Source organism: Nicotiana tomentosiformis, chromosome 3 (genome assembly GCF_000390325.3).
Source record: "Nicotiana tomentosiformis chromosome 3, ASM39032v3, whole genome shotgun sequence".
NCBI lineage: Eukaryota > Viridiplantae > Streptophyta > Magnoliopsida > Solanales > Solanaceae > Nicotiana > Nicotiana tomentosiformis.
Genome location: NC_090814.1, coordinates 81,018,704 through 81,028,315, shown reverse-complemented (window position 1 = coordinate 81,028,315; position 9,612 = coordinate 81,018,704). Strand labels below are relative to the sequence as shown.

General features: G+C 33.9%; 1 pseudogene; it reads left to right on the top strand.

Annotated features, from left to right (window-relative positions):
• The first annotated feature begins 4,776 nt into the window (after nucleotides 1-4,776).
• Nucleotides 4,777-9,205, top strand: LOC104103291 (dehydration-responsive element-binding protein 1D-like; annotated as a pseudogene).
• Nucleotides 9,206-9,612: the final 407 nt, after the last annotated feature.

Below are 9,612 nucleotides of genomic sequence, written 5' to 3'. Positions count from 1 at the left end.
ACGCACATGCTAGGTGACGGACGTGTGGGCGTGCACTATAGAAATTATGACATAATTATTTCTGTGAAATTTTGTAATTAAATAATCTTGGCATTTTCCATGCGGTTCTATGTGTTAAAGAAATTGAGTTGAAAAGCATATTAAAAATCATGTTGAGGTTATGTGCCAGTATTATGGGGACCCATAGAGGTTATATTGCTGTAAATTATTTATTTTAAATTGAAAATTCATACTCAGTCATATTCATGTCATTACATATCATATCTCAGTCTCTGTTGTTATTTATTGATACATCATATCATCATTTTGGGGCTATTTTCATGACATTGTGAGCCCATGAGAGAGAGACTGGAGAGATTGATGAGTGAGTGAGGCCGAGGGCCTGATTGTGAGGATTATTATGTAGATCGGGGCTGCCCGCCTGCAGCAGGCCTTATAGGCTTTATTATAGCACGTGAGTTGTCCGTGCGGATTCAGATATTATTATAGCACGTGAGTTGTCCATGCGGATCCAAATATTATTATAGCACATGAGTTGTTCGTGCAGCATGTGCATTGTCCGTGCGGATTCAGATATTATTATAGCACGTGAGTTGGTCGTGCAGCACATGAGTTGTCCGTGCAGATTATATTGCTTGGGCTGTAGGAGCCCCTCATGATTCTGTACAACCCCTCCCTCCCCCCTCTCCCCCCTCCCGTGAGCGCAAGTACCTACTGAGTGCGAGTGCCGAGTGCGAGTGCTGAGCGATTGGGAGGACTGAGTGAAATGATACTCTGAGAGTATGCATATGATTTTATCACTGAGTTGCATCGCATTGACATGCACACATGACATACAGGCATAGAGACGTATTTTTTCTCATCCTGTACAGTGTCACATCATTCATGATTTCTCACACATGTTGACAGATGGGTATAGTGATGCATTTGTTTTACACGGGTTATCTGCAAAGAAAAATAAAACATCTCATTTATTATTGAAAGGATTTTGGAAAAATTATTGCTTTCAAACTTATTCATGTTTTTGGAAACTTCTGTAAACGATTTGGGTTTTCACTGATGTACTTGAAAGGAAGAACTATTATTATTTTTAAATCATGATTTAGCTGAGCATTTTTATCTCTGAGTTACTTCTGGTATTATTTGCTTTACGTTGTTATGGACTGTTGTGGACTATTGGTTTGGGAACCGACTTTGGTAAAAGCTCGTCACTACTTTCAACCTAAAGCTAGGTTTGTTACTTACTCAGTACATGTGGTCGGTTGTACTGATACTATACTTCTGCACATTGCGTGCAGATGTTGGCTGTTGTTGTTGCTGTGCTCGATGGTTGCCTGATTTGAAGATGTACCCGTGTTCCTGTTGTAGCTGCCTCTTGTTCATGGTAGCCTTAGATTTATAAAAATTCTGTTTATGTACTATTCAAACAGACTATGTATTTATTTTATTTTCGCTTTGTAAACTCTATTCTTAGAAACTCATAATTTATACTATCAGTTATTGGGAATATATAAGATTAAGATCTTTATTTACTTAAATTATTTTAATAATTATTATTAAAATTGAATAGTTGAAAGTTGGCTTAACTAACGGGTTAGACTAAATATATTTAAGAAAGGAAGGAGGGAAGAAAGAAGAGGCAGAAACTAGAAACACTCGCAAGTTGCCCGCATCAGCCAATAGAAAACCACACGAGCTAAGACACACTTTAGACTTTAATAACTTCTATGGAACCAATCCACTTGTCCCATAAAACAGCTGCTGCGCTTACGGCTTACTTACCCATGTCATCCAGCCAGCCTGTTCCCCTTATGTTCCATTGTGTTATCGGACTATATTTAGCTACAACGCCTCACTTATTCATCATGTCACCATCATATCATATATCATATAATCCTTTCATTTCAGTTTATCTGAACCTATTTTATTTTTGATCCGTTCTAAAAAGAATGATCTCTTTTTAAATTTGGAAATAATTTTGCTTAAACTTACAATTCTACCCTTAATGAGAAGCTTTTATAACCACACAAATACTCTTGGCCCCTTTGCATCACATATCATCATGCATGTTTAGGACCACAAATTTCAAAAGTCTTCATTTTTTTTTTAAACTCCTTTCCCAGTCAAATAGGTTCATATAAATTAAAACGGAGGGAGTACTATATTATAAGCATGAATACTTGTAAGTAAAGTTATTTTGCTAAAGTAATCTTTAAAAACAAGATGACCTTTATACCTTTTAAGCAAATACTATACCAATAATATTTTTGGACAAATCTACATACATCTCTCTCTTCAATACTATCGTTGTTATTGAACTCCTTGAAGTAACATGAATTTTCACACTAAGTTTGATTAATTTAAATCTGAAAGTAAATAAAAAGGTAATTATCATTAATCTACGTCTTTATTCGATAATTATATATAATTGTGGTATTAATTAAGGTGATGTGGCATCATTAACTTTTAAAAGCCACCTTTAACTCTTATTAAAATCTCAAAGACGCTAAGTAATGGATAATCATTCTTAAGATAAAATCATTTTTATTTTTCAACTAAGTAATAATAATATTTTTTAACTTGGAAGCTCAAAAGCTACACCAGTTTGCTTATCATCTAAATATATAAAACAGAGAGGCTAGTAACTCTATGCTTCAAGTAGAGGAAATATAAGATGGGTCAGAGCCTCGGAGAACTGGGAGTGGAAGACGTAAAAAGGGACGGTGAGAAGAAGACTAGGTCGATCAGGAAGCAAAGTTATGGGAATGGAGTTTTAAACCTCTTTAAGATTTGCAAGTGTCCATGATCATTACAGTTTACCAAAATTGATTCCATAATTATCTTTTAAAAGGTTAAAAATTGGGCGTTTTAATTCTTGTCTTGATATTATCCCATCTAACCTTTTTCTCATCCTTAGTAATCAGATTCACAAAGCCAAAAGAGTTCCTCTTTAAAGTAATTATTTATCTATCATTTTACTTTTTTCAAATTTTCATTCATTTGTTTAAGATGTAATCATTATTTTTGTCTTACTTTCTTTTATTTAATTTGGTGTGCAAATAATTGATTTATCATAAGTGGGAAAATTCAAAGTGCCATAAAGTTGAATGATATTTTTGCCCCTCAATCAAAAACTAATCCAATAACATTTTCGTACAAAGATATAAATGTACAACAATAAATATTAAATTAGAAAAAGAATTTCTCTTAGTACAAAACTGATGTATTTGAAGTGTTTTAACGTATTCAATATAAATTATAGACCAGATTCATTTACAGAATGAAAAGTCTATTTGAATAGTCACTCTTCATTGCTATTTAATGACACATTAAAACTATAAGGATCTCAAAACGTGAAAAGTAAGAAATAGATAATTAATGGGGTTATAAGGTGTATATCATATTTCATTATTGTGACAAATTCTTATTTGCCGGCTTCCTTCAGTTTTCATTGTTTTTGTTGCACAATTCAGAAAAAGAAAAATATCTACCATTTGAACGAATTCTTGAATCAAAGTAATTCGTAATTGAAGAGAAAAAAGTTGATGTTATATATGAAAGCTCGAAATATCTTACTACATCGAAATAAAGTAGTTCCATTTCAAGGTGGGATTTTCTTTTATTTAAAATTGAATTATATTTTTTTTTTTTTATAGCTAAATTTGTTGGATTTCATTTCCATCATTGTCAAAATTTGTTATTGGTTGTTACGTTAGGACCTAAATTTTTTGCAACTATATGTTTGGACTTTAGATAACAAAGACTGAAGAAGTGGCTAAGTTCTCCTTTCCTGTCTATCGATCAATAGCGTTGAGCAACAGTTATCACCGAGAGCAGGTAATTAATAACATATTAACCTTTTGTGCTTTTTTCTTTCTTTTACTCATTCGGTCTAGAAAGAGTCTTTAGCCTTGGTTTCTGTATCTTTTTTTGTCATTTCAATGAATGTCAGTCCTTTATTTAGAAAATGAAAAAGGAAATATATAGAAGAGAAAAAAGGGGAAGAAAAAAATATTGATTTATTGTTATCTTTTTTGGAATGTCTAAAAAATACTGATCATTCTATGTAACAGTCGGTTAAAGTTTTTTAACAAAGAATAGTTGCCATAAAAGATTTTAAAATGGAAGTATAATTCAGAAAGATTAAAAGGCAATCACCAAGTAGGTGCTAGCGTGATAAAAGAAAGAGTATTCGTATTTTGCAGTAACATATGTACGTTTAGATTGATTTTTAGGTAATACTAAACTCTTATTAATTCATTCTAATAAATGACATTCTTTTCCAAGAATTAATTATAATTGTCTATGTGATTTATATATCAAACTTGTAATAATGGCGGATGGATGTCGTACTTACAGTTTTCATAAATTAGACAAATTAGGTTATAACTATTTCATATTTCATTTTTGTAAATATTATTGAGTATTTTGTTTGGCCGAAAGAAAGCAAAATATAGTTTTTTGGTATAATGTCTAACATCATAAATGGATTGACATCTTCAATATAACCGTTCTTTTGGATATGAAGTCCTGCCAATATGCATTTAGTAGGTAAACAGTTCATTGCTTATTCATATTTCGATTAATACTTACAACCCACTGGATAATTTTGCGGAATAATATTTTCTTTTTTGTGCTTAAATAGGATCAATATTATCGTTTTTTATTTATTTATTCTAAACTAAAACCAACTTATTGATATTATTTATGTGCTTTTAAATTTTTATTTCTATAAGGCATAGCGTCCAAAAACTAGTCTATATATATAGAAGCGTAATCCTAGTATCCTACTTCCACTATATATTTAGAACCCAACTTTTCACATTCACCAAAAAGCAAAAACGTCAAACTAAACAACATATAATATAACACTACTAGGAGTATATTAGGATTAGTAACTCTCAATATCAGCGCGATCAAGAATGGATATTTCTTGATCGCAAAAGGATATTTTTGTCTCGAAGGGACAGCCCAGTTGGGTTTGGCCACTTTCACATGGAACGCCGGATCTATCCACCGCAAAGCCTCTCTGAGTCTGAATCTGTCGCACGGGGCTTGCTTAGTGCGGTCTATATTTTTTGTGTGATTTGCAGGTTATTACACAGGGGTATATTTACCCAATACGAACAAAGTGTTCACCACAAAGTGCTCACCCGAAGGGCAGCCGCTGTGACAGAGGTTGTAGCGGCTGTGGGTTTCCCTCTTACCAAAAAATAAAATGAATGTTTCTCAAAGCTATTACTTTGACCCACTTCCTACAGCATCATCAGTCTGATTTGTGGCCTTTAGAAGTGCTCGAATCATCACCAGTGTCTAACAATAGCAGCTCCTGCATTAATAGAGCTGATCTTTCTGATGAAGAAGTTATGTTAGCTTCGAATAACCCCAAGAAGCGAGCAGGGAGAAAGAAGTTTCGAGAAACTCGACACCCAGTGTACAGGGGACTGAGGGAGAGGAATTCAGACAAATGGGTTTCTGAAGTCAGAGAACCAAACAAGAAATCAAGAATATGGCTTGGCACTTTCCCTTCTGCAGAAATGGCGGCTAGAGCGCATGACGTGGCGGCTATTGCATTAACGGGCCGTTCTGTGTTTGCTTGAACTTCGCAGACTCTGCTCGGAAGTTGCCTATTCCTGCCTCAACCGCAGAGGAATATCCAGAATTTTAAGAATATGGGTGTATTATTTTTCGGCTTGGTGAAAAATCTATTCATTTTAATTTTATGGATCGTTCCTACAAAATTAAATATTCATACTTCTATTTAATCTATCTTAATTCAAATAAATTGTTATATTTAAATCAATCATATTAAAGCATGTCAGTCAACAGATGAAGAAGTTATAGCACAAAAATTAGGCATTTGTAGTTCTGTACATGTATATTTGACACTTTAATTGTGTTTGGATTTGAGCAAGTTATTCAATAAAGCTGCAGCGAGAGAATTAAAATACAGAGTAAGGAGAGAATAGTTAGATACCTGAGGCTGAGAATTTTACAGGAACGTGGTCATGGAGAAGAAATGTTGCTTCTTGAAGAATTCATTTACAGATGCTAGAGCCGATAGATAGAGAGAGAGTTGAGAGGGAGACAGACTGTGAAGTTTGCTTTTAGGAATTAGGGATTTGATATATTAGTATATACCCAAATTCCTCCTAAAAACGTGGGCCATGTTTTTAGCCAAAAGAAACTTTAAAAAACAAAACTTAATACAGAAAAGGAAAGGGAAACAAACTAGACTGTGAAGTTTGCTTTTAGGAATATGGATTTGATATATTAGTATATACCCAAATTTCTCCTAAAAATGTGGGCCATGTTTTTAGCAAAAAGGACAGAGGATCAAACCCTTGACCTCAGAGTACATAGGGACACCAACTTACCAATGAACCAAGGTAGTCAATTGAGCATGGATAGTCACAAACATATCTATATCGATAATTATAAAATTAGTACTGTTTATACATAGCCTAGGGAGGAGAGCATGAGTGCATGTACCCCACCCCCTCCACGTAAATCTGCCTCTGCTCAATCGATGCCAAGGATATTCAGAAAGCGGCGGCTGAGGCCAGAAGCGGACCCACATGGAGAGGAGGGATCACCGGTGTTAGGGATATAGTAGATATGCCTTAAATCCAATCTCATATTTGATGATTTGAACATATTTTTGTGAACGTTATTTGATATAAAAATATATGGCATATGATATTATTTTATCATAGTTATTATTAATTGTTTGATTAACTTGATAAGGTCCTTGATTAAATTTTGAAACTTGACATTGTGATAGAGATCATGATAATGAGAGTGAAATTTCTTATAATTTAATCTAAATTTGTTCTTGATCATAGGATTATTAATTTGGACATTAGTAATCCGGTTAGATCAATATTTATATGATCGTCTTTATTGGATAAAGATTAGTTGATCTCATTAACTAAATCACATAGATAGATGATGCATATAGAGATATGATTATTGAACCGACTCATTGGATAATTCCTAATTGTTAGAATTACCATAAACTGTCAATAGGATATTCTCTTGAAGAATGTGATGTAAGAGTTTCCTTTGACCTGAGATCGTCATAGTAATTGACAAGCTATTTATTGTGCTTTGATACTAGATACATATGGCTCTAGGACAATAGTTAAAATGATATTGGGTACGATTAAATACTTGTAGAATTAGTGATTGGTCAAGATGGAATCTGTCAAATTCTTGGTAATGAGTTTAAGCTCCATGTTGTCATGAATTATAAACGACCAAACTAAGATCTTGGCCACGGCAATTGAGTGAAAGAAGAAAAGAGTTTCTTAGGTCATTCAATAGTCGATTATATTTGACATGAACACATAGTTGGTCGCCTATTAGGATTTAACAGTTGAACCATATCCTAGGGTGACCCAGAGCTATAAGGACAGAAGGAATTACTATATTATTCTTCTACGGATTCTTGAGAGTAAATTGTATACTTCATGTTATCCGGTCGTTAAGGAGTATTGCTAGACGCCACCCTCGATTAGTATATTGATGTGGTTAATTTACTACCGGCTTAGTAATGAACCTATGGGGTCGCACACTAACGAGTATTCTGATCTTTGCTAAAGGATTAATTACTTTATTATTTGATAATTAAATTAAAGAATTTAATTAGTTAAATAAATTTAGTTATTAGTCCAAATGAAATATTATTATATTCTTTGTTAGCACAGAGGATATGATTAATATTGTGAACGAATTGAAGTTTTCTATTTAGAATAGAAAATTAAATAGTATCTCTTGGTTGAAATATTTATATGATATATATTTAATAGTCATAATTGATATTTATATATAGATATTAATAAAGTATCCAATTTGAAATTGGATTGTATATCCCATAAGAGACGCCGACTACATGAAATCCATTGGTTATGGAATTTGAACTTTGCAAAATATTAATTAATGACTTATAAGAAAATCCAAAATTGAAATGGATTTGGTATCATTACAATACCAACTTTGACGTTGGACTACATGGAAAGTCCAAGTAGAATTCGGCAGACTCAAACCCATTAAGAATGGGTTGCCGATTTTTCTTTAGAAAAATTCCAAAAAAGTTATTTTTGGAAATGACTTTTACCCTGAGTAAATCATTACCTCAACCAAATAAAAAAATGGTTTATAGGTGATTTTATAGATTAGGGTGAGAGAGAAAATTGGCCGCAACAATTTTTGAGAAGAAAAATCACTTTATGAAAGTAAGAGTGCAACACAAGCCAAGAGAGAAAATATTATTACAAGAAAAGTGTTTCTTGTTCTTCTATTATTGAGTTGAGATTTTTGAGAAAAATTTCAGCACAATATTTTGTTCAATTTCATTCGCCGGTTTTATTGATCAAAGAATTGATAGTAAGGATCGGTCTCGGTGTGGATACGCATAGAGTCTTCACACTATCGAAGAAAATTCTGAAACGAGGCTCTCTTCACCAGGTACGTCTTAGATCCGATTTTTGACATGTAAATAAATTTTAAACACGAAAAGATCTTCATAGGATTGTTATTGTCTTCCACTGCATGTTACAAACACCTATACACAATCCATCAACCGGCTCCCGGTAACTTTGGAAAAAATTATCTATATATATGTATATATACCTTAAAAATATGATATATAGTTCTCTGGGACCCCTTAAGACACAAAAGCACTCTGGGGGCACTGGTAGGAGTCGCTATTTTAAAGCCAAATACCTGAGTTCGATTCTCAGCTACTACACATTTCTGCTTCCCATGTTTTTTTACTATGTTTTTCAGTTGGACAATTTGATATGATAGCCCAATGACCCATATTTTAGTTGGAGAATATGGTCAGCCCAAAGGCCCATATTCAGCTACTACCCAGTTGCCCATTTCTTTTTTTTTTGCCTTAGTGGTGCCCCGCCACCTATAAATTCTGGGTCCGCTTCTAGCAACAGCCGAGACTTTTCAGACATCTGAACAGTCAGAAAGAGTTTCAGGAGAATCTGCTGAAATACTAGAAAGTAATAAGTTTTTTTATGGATGAGGAAACGCTCTTCTGCATGCCGGGATTGCTAGCGAGTATGGCGAAAGGACTAATGTTATCTCCACCTCATTACTTAGAAGTTGGAGATAATGTGGAAGTTGTTGCCGACATGACTCTATGGAGTTATACTATATAAATAGTTCTGATTATTGCTTCTTTCGGACAATCTATGTTCTCCCCTTTGAGTGTTGGGAGTGTATGAACAAAGTATCACGTAAAAAGTAGAAAAGAAAAATAAGATATGTATAAGAAGTTGGATACTCTTAATGGTGTGAGACCTTTTGGGGAAAACCGTGCAGGCTTGGCCCAAAGTAGATAATATCATACCATGTTAAAAGTATTTTTGGACCGTTTTAGCCTAATAACTAGTATAAGAGCCAATGGTTTCGCGAGACGAGTATGGATATGGCATAGGGCCCGGCTTAGTGTCTTTGCCCGTTTATGGACCGGTTCACTACCTTTACCCATAGCTTCAAAGAAGCATACACAATCTCTCATTGGACTTCGGTGACCGTAAATACTCGGATCATGTGGGTGACACATAGTTAATCTTCAAATTAGCCCATAAACGG